The sequence below is a fragment of the Ctenocephalides felis genome, unplaced genomic scaffold, assembly GCF_003426905.1.
Source record: "Ctenocephalides felis isolate EL2017-DRISC unplaced genomic scaffold, ASM342690v1 CF-g0.4_SCAFFOLD_01886, whole genome shotgun sequence".
Lineage (NCBI taxonomy): Eukaryota > Metazoa > Arthropoda > Insecta > Siphonaptera > Pulicidae > Ctenocephalides > Ctenocephalides felis.
Window position 1 is genome coordinate 146,572,355 of NW_020538040.1, and position 16,896 is coordinate 146,589,250.

At 28.8% G+C, this 16,896-nt stretch overlaps 1 long non-coding RNA gene across 1 annotated transcript in view; it reads left to right on the top strand.

The window, feature by feature from the left end:
* The window catches only part of LOC113378115, a 212,406-nt gene that overhangs the window by 66,824 nt on the left and 128,686 nt on the right, over nucleotides 1–16,896 (top strand). The window contains exon 3 of the long non-coding RNA XR_003367141.1: nucleotides 15,886–15,965. This is a non-coding gene — a long non-coding RNA (uncharacterized LOC113378115). The remainder of the gene's footprint in view (nucleotides 1–15,885; nucleotides 15,966–16,896) is intronic.

Here is a 16,896-nt window from a genome sequence, read left to right on the forward strand (position 1 = left end):
GAACTTAAAATTAGCATTACATACATCTTATAAAGCAATTGAATTAAGTATAATTAAGGATTAAATTTAGGTAACGTAAACTAAACAAACGTGCTCAAAAACAAAAAGACTGAAAAAGGAAAAAAAATATTATTGTTACAAAATTAGCAATGTAACCATTAATGTCTCGGTAGCAAAGACGCCCGAATTCAGGAGATTGCTGGTTATACATCGCTTGCCCTCTACTTTCAAATATTGTCCTTCAAAAATTCCTAAGTTACTTGTATTTGAGATATGGTGGACCTTTATGTAGGAAAATTGGCAAAGTTGTATGTAGTAAAAATATAATAATTATCATTAATAATGCCATAAATATTAAATAATTTTCGAAGTATCGCTTTTATCTTGGATTTCAGCACTAGCTAGAAGGCGTATGCCAAATTTTATATTTTATGTATATGATAATTCGCGTTGTATGCAAATCAACGTGCATATAATGATGATAAAATATCCAGAAATTCAGCCATAACGGATGCATAAAGTCTCTACGATTTCATTTCTCTTGTAATATTATGTTACTTGAGAAATGGATACATGAGAGGCAGTGTAGATTTCTTATAATGCAAACACATATGGATATATATATATATATATATATATATATATATATATATAGATATAGGCGTAATGGTTAAGCGCACTGCCTCATGTAGACATGGTTGTGGGATCGAACCCCTGCTTTGGATAACCTGATATCCCGCAGTAACGATGTCCATTTCCACTTGAAAATATAGATCAAAAACATGTTTCTAATTAAAAATAGGTAATTTCGAGCACTGCGGTGTAAAATTTTATTTATACTTCTATTTATCAATATGAGTTAATAAATAACAATAAATACAACTTTTTTTAACTGATTGTTTTGTAGATTAAATGCTTTAAATGTTAGTTTAAGTAAATCAAATTCATTTTTAATACGTAATATTAGTATAAAAGTGAATTAATTCTATATATCTAAATATTTACGAGCACTCCGCAATAAAATCAGGCTATAAAGCGTACAGAATAAGAAAAATAAGGTCTATCACCGCAATTAATATTTATTAAATTAAATCTCTTCAAGGCGGCAAGATAATCTCCGAATTAACTTCGCTTGTGGATTTTGTGTGGAATCATGATTGGAATATCAAGTTAAATGAAAGAAAATTTATAATTCCAAATGAGAATTTTCTATTACAAAGTCGTATAATAAAATACAAGCCGTGAATAACGAATGAATGCAAGCCATTTTTCATCTTTGATATAATTAACACGTAAATAGAACGAGATTTTATTTTAAAGAGTCGCTATGTCTAGTTTAAAATGAAATATATAACAGAAACATGGTTTTGAATTGTTTTGGATAATATTGTTTAGATAATACTTAAAAACAGATAATTTGAGGATGTTGATTTTTTATATATGAGAAAATTGTTTAATTGAGAATCGTCCATTTTATATAAGCTTTTTTCTTGACATGTTCTTGTGATATTTGGCACGAAATAATTTGATTTGGCATAAGTTCTATTAAAAAGATGGGCGTTCTATTAAAAATTGTGTATGGCTTTGTTCAGAGATGTGTGAAATTTCAAAAGATCGAACAATTTCTGAGATAGAACATTCTATATTTCCTTTGCCTCATTTCTAAAAGTGTATCTGATTTTTTCATTCTTCATTCATCTGGTACTTTAAATTATTTATTGATTTTTTATATTAATAATTTCAAAATTGTATAATTAAAAACCGTCTATTTTTTATATAAGCTTTTTTCTTGACATGTTCCTGTAATATTTAGCACGAAATAATTTCCATTGGCGAAAGTTCTATTAAAAAGATAAATTTTTGTATATGACACTGGTCAGAGAAGTGTGAAATTTCAAGAGATCAAACAATTCCTGAGATAGAATGTTGTATATTTTGTTTGTGGCTTTTTTAAAAGTGTAGGGGAAAGTCCCGTAACGCCGGACGGCACCAAGAATCGGACACCCTATTTAGCATGTATTATTTAAGCGAGTACAAATCTTTTTATTTCAAAATGCAAGTGAAAGGGGCATGGGGGGCACACAGGTACAGGATCATGCGCCAAGCTTTGTCTGTAACGCACACGGCCACGGCGAGAGCAACCGTTTGGTGTTTTAGGCGCAAAATCATGGCTCACCTAAATATCAATGGAAGTAATTCTAGTATATTTATGCATTTACATTTTAGTGGCATTCAAAAATAAAAGTAATACTTGATTGTTATCCGTAAAATGGTAGAATAATACTAGATATTTTAAACAATTTTAGTAATTTGAATTCAAATAATATTTGAAAGAGAAAAATATAGGAAAATTCAATATAGGAAGAGAAAGATTCTATCTAGTTTGTGGAAGCTCATACTCTGTAAGTAGGGGTGGCGTAAAATAGATCAAGTGCCAAGAAACATTCGGTCTCTGGTTCCACGTGAAATGCTTAGGTGATCGTCACCATTATAATGATAAGTTTGCCTAAATATCAGTATATTGATTCATTATTACTGTAATATTTTGACTGATTAGTTAACTGATAATTGTAATAACACTGGTCGCGATGGAGACTTATTAATCAAAAGAAGAAAAGTGATCGCACAGTTTAGTTTATTTTTTGCTAGAAATATGTTTGTTTAAAAAATGTTTTGGTATATATTATTATATCATATCCATAAGCTTTGTGATTGTTTAAATTATTATGTTATATTGTGTTATATATTTCTGATAAGAAAAGTCGTTATATACCATTTTGGTGTTTATACCAATTGTCTTTTAACTAGTGTTTATACATATAACTACCTTTTATGGAGTGTGGACGATTGTGACTGTCAAGGAAAAAAAAAATATTAAAAAAAAGAAAATATTTATTAAAAAAAAGAAAATATATTGGTAAATCTATAAAGAGAATAATTTACTACCAATCTTTTAACTATCAGTTATCGTTATTGAGCTCAAAATAACTGTTTTGTAAATTAATAATTAACAATAATAATTTATATATATATATATATATATATATATATATTATAAGTATATTAATATTACTTACGAACTATGCGAACCTGTATTTGTGTTTTCCTACAATATCCCAGCGTGTCTGCTTCCAGAACAAACTTTGGGGAATCATGACTTCTATATCAGAGATTAACCAAGTAAGGGGTTAGATTTACATCACAGTGTTAAACATAAATATTGACAGTATAGATTAAATGTAAACTGTACCGAATCTCTCTAATAACACAAACACACACATGCAATAAGTTTGGAAGTAGATACACACGTTAGTCGCGCTTCATATAATGCAGATATCAAATTATGTAGAAATAATAATTGATCACAGATTTTAGTACTGATATTAATATACAGAACTTAAGGGGTTATTCTAGTGTAGAGCGATGAATTTTAGGTCATTTGTAAAGTGTCGTAAAAGAAAGCAATGAATGTTTTTACTATCCATTTTTACCATTTGTTTATTAATATTATTAAAATACAAAACAAAAATTGAAAATAAAAAAGTTAAAAATTGTAAAAACTGGCAGCTTCCCAAAAAATTGGCACCTCAGGCTTGACATGATTTCAGCCTTCCTAGCCATCGGAAATGCAAAAAATAAAAAGATTATTAATCTACAATGATGTCGCAATTAGCGATGAGTAAATTTTTTTTTTACAAATTGGCGACTGTTTGAAAAAAGTGTTTTTTTTAACTGTTTTTTTGAGTTTCTCGAATTTTTTAAAAATAGTAAATATTGGAATTTAAGGATAATCCTAGTTCGGGCTATAGATAGGTCTATAAACAAGACTCTTTGAACATTTCAAGTGAACCGGTCGATTAAAACTCGAGAAATCGTGTCAACAGTACTGAAAAAGTCCGTTCTGGGAAAAACGCATTTAAAGTTTTGCGTGAAGCCAAACCAGTATGGAGACCGAGTCAGTAAAATGCCTATATCTCCGAAGATAATTCAAATTTTCAAAAACCTTCTCGTACCCGTATTCTTAGATAATTATACTTTGAAAATAAAAATTATGAGCTTTCAAGTGCAACCTAGACCTTTGATGAAATTGTGACCTTTTTTGATTATTGTGGTTAATTTTAATCAATTTTGTTCATTCAAACTTTGGAACCGTAAACATGCATAACATTTTCAGGACCACAGCAAAAAAATAATAATACAATTGCCCCATGTTTTCAAGAATTAAGACTTTTGTTGAACTACGAATTTAAAATCGGTAGACTTTGATACATCCTTCTTTAAAAAAAATGTACTATTGTGTTTTGGCAAGTTTTATCAAAATATGGCAAAAATTATATTTTTTTAAGATTAAAGGTAATTTTTTTTGTTTTTTTTTATTATTATTCACTACTATATTTCAACTGTCCAGTTAAGGACATTTAGTAAATATGTGAAATTTACAATCGTCAGCCGTAATAGGAACATTGTATATTATAGTGACATGTTGGAAAAACAACTTAATAGCTGTTTTTCCATTCGTTATGTATAATATTAACAATATTTTAATTATAATAATATAAACTTAACTATTTTCTTATAAATAAGTTATTTCAATCTTCATCAGGAAAATTGATGACTTAAATCAAGTGGCAATTTTCTCCTAAATCTACGGCGATAGTTTTCTTTCAGTGAGGAGTTTGGTAAAATACTTGATAATTTTATTACTGAAAAACTTAAAGTAAAACAATAAAAACATAAAGTATTAAGTATTCTATTCATAATTATCTATTCATAATTTTCATAATTAATAATTAATTGTCTTTTACAACACATTTAGTAACGTTTTTTTATAAATCATTTACAGTCACAAAAAAGGTATACCTATTAATTGATTCTGTAAAAACATTAGTATCTATTATTAAGTGAACTAGAAACATTCCCCAATAGCTTGCCAATTACTTAAATAATTGCAAATGTTTACTTAAGGTTGTAAATTCTGAAGAAACCACTATGAAGCAATAAAACCAGAAAGCTGGACTCTAAAGTGTAGTTCGCGGTTGTATTTGCGATACATTCGAATAGTGGTGTGACTTATGTCGATAATTCTGAATTAAAAAAAAAACTTTGTAAAATTTAGTTGAATAAATAATTAAAGGTAATACTTAGAAAATTAATATTTTTAATATCTAATGAAAAAAAGTTTGATTTTTTTGTATAGGAATTATATCCTTGGCCAGTAAAGCCCTTTAAATAATATCGTCTTGGATTAAAAGTAATTCGGAACTCTTGAACATGGGTTTGAGCTTCTTTAATGATAACACCCCAGTCACAATACAATTAGCTGAAAATTAATAATAAAACAAAAAATGAGTAATAAATATAATATTTAATAGATAAATTTAAAAGTATTTAAACTACCTAAATAAACCTGCTCTTTCGATTCAGGTATTTATCATCAAAAATTTCTATTCTACCATACTTAAACAATTACAAAAATGTAGTTTTTATGATATTGCAGAGTTAAAACAATTTGATTTTAATAAATATTTTCTCTCTAAACGTATCTAGTAAGTCGTTTGACTATTTGATTTTTGTTTTATTAATTTATTCATTAGTACTATTTTCATATTTATAAATTACTAAAAAATTGCATTGCAGTGTTTTTAAAGTGAAACTCCTATTGCGAACAAAGTTGCGTTTAATATTTAAACTAATAACTAATATTTAAACAATGCAGGAATTCTCTGAAAGTATTATAAATTGTCCGAAAATGTAGATCGTGTCTACATTCATCTAAAATATTGTAGATTTTCTGAAAGTAATCTGTAGATAATTTGCAATTATTGTAGATTGCCTGAAAATGTTGTAGATTATCTGAATATGTTGTAGGTGGTCTGAAAATGTTATAGGTGTCTGAAAATATTCTACATTGTCTGAAAGTGTTATAGATTGTTGATTCTTGATTATTGTAACTATTTCAAACTCCCTGAAAATATTCTAAATTATCTGAAAATGTAAATTATCTGTCAATGTTATAGATTGTTTGAGAATAAAGCGAACTTCAATTTGACGCAACATTTTGTCGGGGTCACCAGTTTAGTAAATTTTTTTAAAATATAAATAAATTAATAAATAAATGTATCGAAAAATGATCGGTTACAAATAACGAGTTGGCATGACTCTATTGTTTTTACCTTCTCTTCAAAATAAAAAATAGTAAATAAAATGTTATCTACTTTGGGACAAATGTATACACATTATAAAAGACAATTTTATAATAGGGCACTTTAATTTGACGCAACATCATGTCGGGGTCACCAATTGAGTTAATTTTATTAAAATAAATAAATTATTAAATAAATGTAAATTATTTCGTAAAAATCCTTCAAAGTTAAAAATAAGACATTTTATCTGTTTGCATCCTGGCTGTTCCATTTCACCCTTCCTATGGGCCAAAAATGGACGGATAAATTTTTTTAGAAAAATAGTAGAGAAAACACATTTCTACAATGATTAACTGGAAATTTTACTGAACATAGTATGATAGTTGTATTGTGATCTAGTTTATTTGGTTTAGACAGTATAATTACTTCAAGTCAAATTAGACCTTTGTGCGCCGTTCTGCCATTTTTTTTAAATTAAGTATTTTTGCTTTCAAGATTTTTTGTATTTGGTATTTAGCAAAGTTTTGCTGTGACTATATTATAATTTAATTCTATACGTCGTGGTTTTCTAATTTTTTTCTTGTGACATCGATTTTCCAAGGTCTCAATTTCGACAATTTTCCATTTCCCATCCACATTTGCAGACGGCTGCCGTGATATACGCGGTCGCTCATTGTGTTTTGCAGAGAAAGCCAGCAGACTCACGAAATACAAGGACTACAGCCAGATTAGAGCTTCCTGTCAAAATTACAAAATACACAACGAAGAGAATTATATTTATTGTCCTTCATTGTGTTTAAACCGAAATTACGACGCAACAAACCAATTATTCGTCGTTCTTCATATTTAAATGTTAGACATCGTTACCTTGGATCACGGTCATCGTAATAAGATGTACGATGAAACGGTAAATATAATGTAATATTTAGAAAGTTTTTACAAGAAAACTTATAACTAATAATATGAATTTCTAATCCAAAAGCTACAAAATACTTAACAAAAAATATAAAAAGAGTGCCCGTAAGGTTCATACGCGATTGAAGTAAAACTTATTTGCTACTGTACAAGATGGCATTTAAGTAAAAATAAATACATCATATAACAATTTTAATTAATGTTTATTAGTAATATGGTAACACTCGTGATACAAACATTTATTAGTGTCAACCATTATATACATTTATATAATATAATGATAAATTATAAATTATATATTTGTAATAGCATTAAAATATGTATAATATTTGAAAACAATAATGTAAAAAGTCATACTTCAAATATGACATGATCGGTTTGTCACTGTAATTAGCATTTAGAAATGAACCTTCATTAGAGAAATGAAGTAATTGCTGATTAATAACTTCTATAATATTCGTTACACAGTGGATTATGTTAAACAACGCCTAAACAAATATTGTTTTCGCAAACTCACTCATCATGTAATAATTGTCTTTGAAGAACTTCATGTAATTAAAATTAACATACATTCATTGACTGCTTGTATTTTTTTACTTTTTTGCTGGCGATATAATCTCATTCTTTGAACAGCTGTAATATCTGTTTTGCCTAAAAAATATTTTTCATTTCAATAACTTCAAAGATTTATAGAAACTACGAATAATATAGAAATAATTTCAATAAACTTATGTTTCATACACGGCGCAAATACTGCATTTGTTTTATTATTTTCATTATAATTATTTACGGGGGATCTCTATTCACATACACGACGACTAATCACAATCGACCCGTATAGAAATGATATCATCGAGAGCGAATGACGAATCATTGGCATTCTTATCTTATCTGCCGTAATGCACTTCCGTTGCATTTGTACGGATTTACACCCTAGTCGCGACTAAAGAAGTTTTACTTCAATAATGATTTGATCGTTAGGCGTTGATTATTTTTGCAACGATTGTTTGACCGTTACTTTATTATTACTTTTTTTTAAAAATTTGACAAAACTGCTGAACCGATTTTTAAAGATTAGGAATCGCGCGGATTAGAAGGTCCTTTGTTATTAATATTAGTAGATAGAAATGTCATTGTAATTAGCATATACCCAAAACAAGATGATGACTCTTATAGATGAGTGTAAGTATTGATATAATGTTGTATTCCATACATAAATCATGTACTTCTTGGAATTCTTTCTGTGTAAAGTAAAACAATATGTAAGTAATACTGCAAATTCTGTTAAATATTTAATGTTTTTCCTCACAAGTTGTGTGTATTTCTATGACAAGTTTGATATGATTGTGCACACAAACAGCGGAATCAATTTGCTAAAGTAAATACAAGCTCTTCCGAACGAGTTTCCAATAAGAATTTCCTTATCTTCTAGTATACTTTCCTATAGTGCTTGTGCTGAAAAATAAAGTTTCATTGATAATTACACCGTGTTTACTTCGAGCAATTCTCAACTTTAAATCAATATCTAAATGGAATTAAAGAATACTTACTTCATTTATTTGTACACGAGTGGAATTAATAACTTGATTGACTTGTTAACTTCCCGCAGGGTAAGTTATAGTAATGGGTCAAAAGTCTAAAATGAAAATGTTTGCATATCTTTACTTTTTAGAGGTTTCTGAAATGCCTCAGAAAAAATGGATGTGTATGTATGTATTTGTATATGTGGATACAATTTTTCGTCGACGTTTTCAGGATTATCGCTCAACCGATTTGAACTCTTTTACTTTGTATCTCCGGAACGGCTGGACCGACCTTTCCCAAAAACTAATTAGCACTAATATCTATCAGTAAGAATAGATTGCTTTTTCAATCATTCTCGATTTTATTTCATTTTTAGAACTTGAAATTGATAAAATTAATTGTGTTAAACAAATTAATTTAGTTTATGCAATTACTGCTATTATAAGTATGCTTCAAAGTGTCAAAGCAAAATCTTTATTTTCGAAATAAACAATTGCAATTGGTTAATTTGTATTTAATAATTTCCAACTTTATAAAAATGTATTACATAATATTTGTTTACAAAAATATATATTATGATATAATATTCTATTTTGTTCTGGTGATCGGAAACACGTTGTACTTAATAGTGTGTAGACTGAATATCGGGGAGTTTTATGTAGAGTTGTAGGAGTCCTCTATTGATGCGAATGTGCTACTGATGCTGACTAGCTTGCTGTGACGCGAAGTCTTGGCGTACAGGATAGGCCTGTGCAAGACTGGTGGTCAGAGCTAGTTCTTGTGCCCGACGACCCGAGGTCTGGACATACTGGATAAGTCCGGGTCAGGGCTAGAAAATCAGATAGCACACAGTCACCCGAGGACTGGGCATACTGGATAAGTAAGCCAACGCAAGACCAGAGTCAGTCTAAAAAAATGCTAGTAAATATCATGAATTTCCGGAGCAGCAATGACTCATCTATTAGAAATTCGGTTGGCGTTAATTCTCCAAAGGTCGCACCATTGTTAATATATTTTTGAATTATTGATCCGCGCTCATTTGCAATTTTTAAGTCGTCGGTCACCAATGTGGAATTAGGTTAATTTGTAGTTAATAATTTCCAACTTTATAAAAATGTATTAAATAATATTAGTTTACAAAAATATATATATTATGACATATTATTCTATTTTGTTCTGGTCGGATCTCAAGGCCACTTTGATCCCACAATTTATTCCTAATAGCTAAATCTAATTTTTGTTGATAAAGTCGGTTATTTACGTTATTACGTATTGTGGAGTTCATGCAACTTGCCTTAAAGCAAAATGTTACTCACAACTAGTTTATTATGTTTTGGTTTTAATTATACAAATAAAATATGTATCCATAGAAATGAAAGTTGCTCATTCGGACATTACGGTTGGAGAAGAAATACGAAATGTTTTACAACTGTATATTTTTATTAAATTTTATTATTACTCAGCTCAGTGACTATCTGCCTATGAGTAGAACAAAAAAATTATCAATTTATATAAAATACGATCCTTTATGTTTTACTCGCAATGGTCATTATTGTAGCGGCTTGACTTTTTCCCTAAGTCTTTATATATCTATATATATTATTTATATAATAAAATATTATTTTCTATCCATTTTGATATCATTACGAATTAGGTTATGATTTCCGAGCGTGTTTGTTAATGTCGTTACCGCTATGTTGGTGTCGGAAAAACTGTTTTTCTCTGTAATTACAATATAACATAAATAAGATTGTTGAATAAATATATGCAAGTGTTCTTACAGACAGTTACCTGTGCGATCTTAATTTATCGTCTTCAGTCGCACTTGGCTTACCACCTTCATGAGAAAACCATGTATGCTTTCTGCGAATGTTGTAAATTTATGGTTTGTGAATAGTTACAAATAACATTAATTAATAAATATTCATTATAAATAAATAATGATTATTGATAAATAATGAGTATGAGGGTAGAGCGGGGCTTAAAGATGCGCGAGTAAGAAGGTCCACCACCAATATCGCATGTTATTTGAAAGTAGAGGGAAAAAGATGTATAATTAGCCATATCACCTTAATTCTTATGGCGTTGCTATCGCGAGATAAACGGCAAAGTTTGAAATTCCATGATAAAAGTATTTTCTTGCGTTGTTAGTTTTTTCGATAGTGAGCACTGTTATTTAGTTTACGAGACCTCAATATAAATGTTAGGTATACTTTATTTAATTGTTTTGTAAGATATATTCTTATTTTTAAGTTAAGTTCAACCATTTTTTTATATAACCCCTATAAAATCGCCCTATATGTGAATGGGGTAAAAAGGACCAACTGAATCTTTACCCTGGCAAAGGTGTAAACAATGAAAACTAGTGAATAGAATAGTATATTGAGTTCAAAAAGCAATTTCACGAGAAATAAGTTAAATAAATAGTTATTCGAACTCTGCTGATGATTTTTTCTGACGAAATACCAGATCAAGGTTATATTCAGTGTTATCTCCATATGTAGCTATTATTTAGTAAAACTCCTTTAAAATAAAAATATGACATTGACAATATGACATTGGACTTATATGACCCCGGGCTGCCCACGTGCTGTCCCCTTTTGCCACGCCTATGGGGTAAAAAGGACCAGGTGACAAATTTTTGAAAAACAGCAAAAATAATTCTACAATGATGAATTAGCTGGGAGTTTTACTGAACATAGTCAGATAGTTGTTCGCTTGATTTTTGTTTTTCGTTCTAATATAATTTGTTTAGTTTTTATAATATAATTGCTCAAATTCAAATTGGACCTTTGTACACTAACCTGCCCTGTTACTCAAATCTTATTTCGCAAAATTTACTATGACATTAATTTTGCTTTGATTTGGTTTTTCTCCAATTTTTACTATGGCATTCTCTATGTCATTTGACCAAAAATTATTGCATTTACTATTTATTGATAACCACGTGGAAAAAACTTACCTGAACACCTAACTTGCTTTGTTTTTTTCTTCTTTATAGTTTGTATATTGTTAAAGTAAAACACCCTCTAATATTAACGTATATAAACGCCATTTATTTATTACACAGGGATGTTTTAGAAAAATAGACATTTTTAGTCAATAGGTAATTCAGTCAGATATTGTCAAACTGACAATATTTGACTGAATATATGTATTTTTTTACATATTTTACAAAACTTTAACAAATTTATTCAAACATGAAAAAATATATAAAATAAAATTGAATCTCCACCATTTCAGTTTTCTTTCGTTCAGTAGAGGCAAGTTTCGGCCGGAAAACTTCACTCCCAACAAGGGAAATCTAATTGTCGACCCGGGTTTATATCTAGTTGTACAGTTTTCTATATTCTTTCCTTTTGCTCGAGAAACAGCACGGCCGTAATGAAATTTTGGCGAATCTTTCATGGGAAAGATGAAAGCTTGCCGAGTGGTCGTGTCTGCATCACAAATGAGATTTATCGATGTTTATCTATGATGTTTTGTGGATGATATAATAAACTATATTCTGAGTTAATTTAATTAAAACTTTCTTGAAATATAAAAAGACTTGTATTGCGAACTGTATATAACGACGATATTTAATATGGTTTTGATATCTTAGGGTATGGCTTGTTCGTAAGCAACTCACAAGGAGAACCTCAGGATTACTCTTCTGGGATTTTGATGAAACTTTGCATGATGATAGGGTTGATAGTCAAACTGAACACTTTAAAATTTTATAGGCCTATGAGAAGTAGTTTCATTATACAAATTATTTTAACTGGCAAAAAATATGCTGTACGCTATATCCACCTGTCTATTCATATTATGACTATTTTTAACAGTATTGTTTGATTTCATATTTTCAGTGACTGTGCCTTCGAAAAAATGTATTCATTTAAGTCTTATGATTTTTAGTGAAAACATATAATTCTGCTTGATACCCAACTGGCTGGAGTTGGGATTGTACCCGGGTTGTTAGAGCATCAGGGCTTTCTATGACAAAAAAAAAACAAAAGAGTGCGCGTAAAAATCAAACGCGATTGAAATAAAACTTATTTGCTACTGTACAAAGTAGCAATTTTACGTTAAGTAAAAATAAATATATCATATATCAATTCTGAATAATGTTTATTAGTAATATGGTAGCACTCGTGATGCACACATTTATTAGTGTCAACCATTATACACATTTATATAATGATAAATTATATATTATATATTTATAATAGCATTAAAATATATATATAATATTTAAAAACAATGATGTAATTAAAGTTATACTTAAAAATGACATGATCGGTTTGTCATTGTAATTAGCATTTAGAAATGAATCTTTATTAGAGAAATGAATTAATTGCTGATTAATAACTTATATAATATTCGTTCACACAGTGGATTCTGTTAAACAACGCCTAAACAAATATTATTTTCGCAACTTCACTCATCATGTAATAATTGTGTTTGAAGAACTCCATGTAATTGAAATTAACATACATTTATTGATCATTTGTATTTTTTTTACTTTTTCGCTGGCGATATAATCTCATTCTTTGAACAGCTGTAATATCTGTTTTGCCTAAAAATATTTTTCATTTTAATAACTTCAAAGATTTATAAAAACTACGAATAATATAGAAATAATTTTTAATCAATAAACTTACGTTTTGTTCACGGAACAAATGTTTAATTTGTTTTATTATTTTCCAGGAACAGGTTAAAATATTCTTCAGATTCAGGAGTTTTTCAATAAATCAAGATTAGTACTCCGATGTAACTTTAAAATTTTTATTTATCTATGCCGATTTCCTTGTTGGTATCGGTACGCATACAACGTCGATGCCGGTACGCATAAAACGACAGATCTTTATTCACATACACGACGACTAATCACAATCGACCCGTATAGAAATGATATCATCGAGAGCGAATGACGAATCATTGGCACTCGACTCTTATCTGCCGCACTTTCGTTGCATTTGTATGGATTTACACCTTAGTCGCGCCTGAAGAAGTTTTACTTAAAAAAATCAGTTTGAGGTGACGTTGGGTGACGTTATAATAGTAAAGTAAATGTAGTGAGCGTTAGTATGTGAGTCTAGATTAGAAATATTATTTTCTCTTTATCTAATGCAAAACAAATACTATAACAAAAATCTTAAAATTCCTTTTCAAGTAAGAAAATAAATGTTTGAAAGCTCACGACAGCGTTACTTTTAGGTTCAGTGAACATATCACGATTACGTCGTGTCAAAAACAAGACGATTCACTACAGTGGAAAATAACTGGCATGAAATTTCTAAGAGAAAACCAAAGCATTTGATCTTAATATAATAATTTTATGTAGGTGTTCAAAATAGTTTGAATTTTTCAAGAATTAACAAACTCGAAATCATAGCAAGCAATATTTTATATGCAAGTAAACATGTTTTGCTACCCTTACTTTCTTAATATGAGCTTTCACAAACCAGACAGAATATTTCTTCTCTTCTATTGCTTTTTTCTTGCCCATTTTCTCACGTGTTTTGTCTTAGTTCAATGAGATTTTTACATGTTTAGCCTTTCAACCAAAAAAAATATAAAAAACATGTCACAACCGTACTCAACGATCACCTTTGGAGACAAATTATAGTTATGAACGAGCTACATTATCTACGCAAAAACTAATTGCTGGTAATTATATTAAAAATAAAGTAATCTATCTGTATTTAAGTAACAGTTATTATTAGAAGAAATCTAACGAAAAAACTTACTTTTGGCTCTTTAAAATCAATGCGGTCTACAGATTGTGTTATTACAGGCTGACTCAATGCAATAATGGAAACTTGTTCGAACAAACATACTACATCTTTCTTCCTTTGGACTCTAAAATAATTATAACGATAGTCACTACCATACCCTGGTACGACTGGGTAGTCACCCCTACTATTAATGATAATACTATGAGTCAAGCCTGTATATTTTTTTGATAAAAAAACAAACGTTTTCTCATCGAAGAAAATTTATTTAGTCGTTTTTCAGTATCAAAAACTTGCCATTTTTTCTATGACTCCTTAGATGCTAATTTGAATTATTCTAAACGTTCGTCTGAATAATTTATTTCATTGTACAGATATTTTTATCACTCTGAAAGTATTGTGCTGTTGTTAATTTTCGTGTTACATATTCACAGTCTTCATTTTGCTCCACATTCGTGGGAAGATTCTCAACTCATTCTGTAATAATAATAATCGAATAGGTGCACAACCGTTACATTTTATATTCCTTCCCAAATTCGTAATGTTTAATTTACAAAAGGTTACTGGCTTTATTAATGATACTTGTTACATTAAAATATTTTAGTAATTTTATACTTGTTTCCTGAAGAAAAGAAGATACACGTAATTAAATGAAATTCCAACGAATTTTCCAGTTATTCAAAAATATTTTTATATAAATGAATGAATATATATGAAAATATATAATGAAAGCAAAATGTTAACAATTTGCTCTCATTATATATTTTCTTCATATTTATTTTCATAAGTAGGGTAGAGCGGGGCTTACAGGTCCGCGGGTAAAAAGGTCCACCACCACCTATATTTCAAGTACAAGTAAAGTTAGGTATATTTTAACATGAATATTTGAAAGTAGGGGGAAAAGTATATTTAGCCATTGCCTTAAATTAAGCAATGTCTGTATCAGGAGATAGACGACCATGTTTGAATATCTATAACAAAAGTATTTTTTTTTCCTTGTTAGTTTCTTTGGTTGTGACCACTGTTGTTTAGTTTACCAGACTTTAATATAAATTTTAAGTATACGTTATTTAATTGTTTTTTAAGATGTATTGTTAATTTTACGTTAGCTTCTGCAGATGTTTTTATATAACCTCCATAAAAGCATACAATTGGGTGGGGTAAAAAAGACCACTGAACTTTTACCCTGTGAAAGGTATAAAGAAGATAAAATAGTGAAAAAAATTCTAACTTTAGTTAAAAAAGCAATTTTATTAGAAATAAATTAAATTAATGGTTATTCCAACTCTGTTGATGAATATTTCTGACGAAATACTAGATCATGGTTATATACAGTATTATCTTTGTAAAAAATGTACCCATGAAATTTATATTTTGCATTAATTGAATATTGTAGCTTTTATTTGGTAAAATTTTTTAGAATTAAAAATAAGACATTGGAATTGTTTACCCCCTGGCCATCCCTTTTTACTCCGCCTATGGGATATAAAGGACCAAATGACTTTTTTTTAAAAAAAGCCACTTTAATAGCTTATTTTTCTTTTTTTTTGTTACAACTTTTACAAATTATTTTTTAATTACAGGTTATGACTGCTGATACGTGGATTTTTATACATTGACAAGGAGCCTCAATCCTGGAACTCAACATACGAGTATAGCACAGGTATTTACACATGTTTTTCTATAAATATATAGATAATTTCATTCTCCAATTCTACTTGAACTTTCTACGATTATCTTCTCAAAACGTCAGAATCTTGTACATCACTGTTGAAAATAATTTCATTTGTTGAAATTAACGAGACAATTGTTCCCACCACAACACGTTGACAACTTGTCATACACAGTATAAACAATCCCATACATTTCTAATTGTACTTTCTACATAATTATGGGCAGAGAATGTGTTAACGTAGCAGAAAAAAATGATAAAAATAATAAAAATTAAATAACGATTTTCAAATGAAGATCCTTTGTTGTTCGAAGTAGAGACTTTCTATATTTTCTGGTCTGTTTCAATTTTCTTGTTAATTATTATTGATAATTTATACATGTGAGATGTTTTTTCATTTATACTAGTAAATAAAAATACTGCATAATTTTGGACAAAATTTAGAATAAATAGCATAAAGTATGCAAATTTGAAAAAAACTAGTTGTGTATGGCATCGTGCCTTAAGTAAATTGCTGGAATTCGATACCAAAAATTATTTTTTTTAAAAAAGATTCAGTTTTTTGAAATTTTTTTTTGAGAACTCAGATACTTTTGAAAAAAAATTGCTTTTTTCATTTTTTTTTATTTTGAAATATTTTGTAAATTTTGAACTTTTTTTCAAATCAATCGCACTGATTTAGCTTAATAAAGATAAAGATATGCAGAAAGATTTTTTTGGGATTGCATTAACTTACCCTGTTAATAGTTAATAATCAAGCTTTTCCTGAACTTTTCGAAAAACAAAATTATTTTTTGCGATTTTTTCCAAACCAAGAAAATTTCTGAATAATATTAATAATATACTACTGCACTTTCAAATTCAAAACAAATATCATTATATACATACATGTATATATATATATATATATATATATATATAT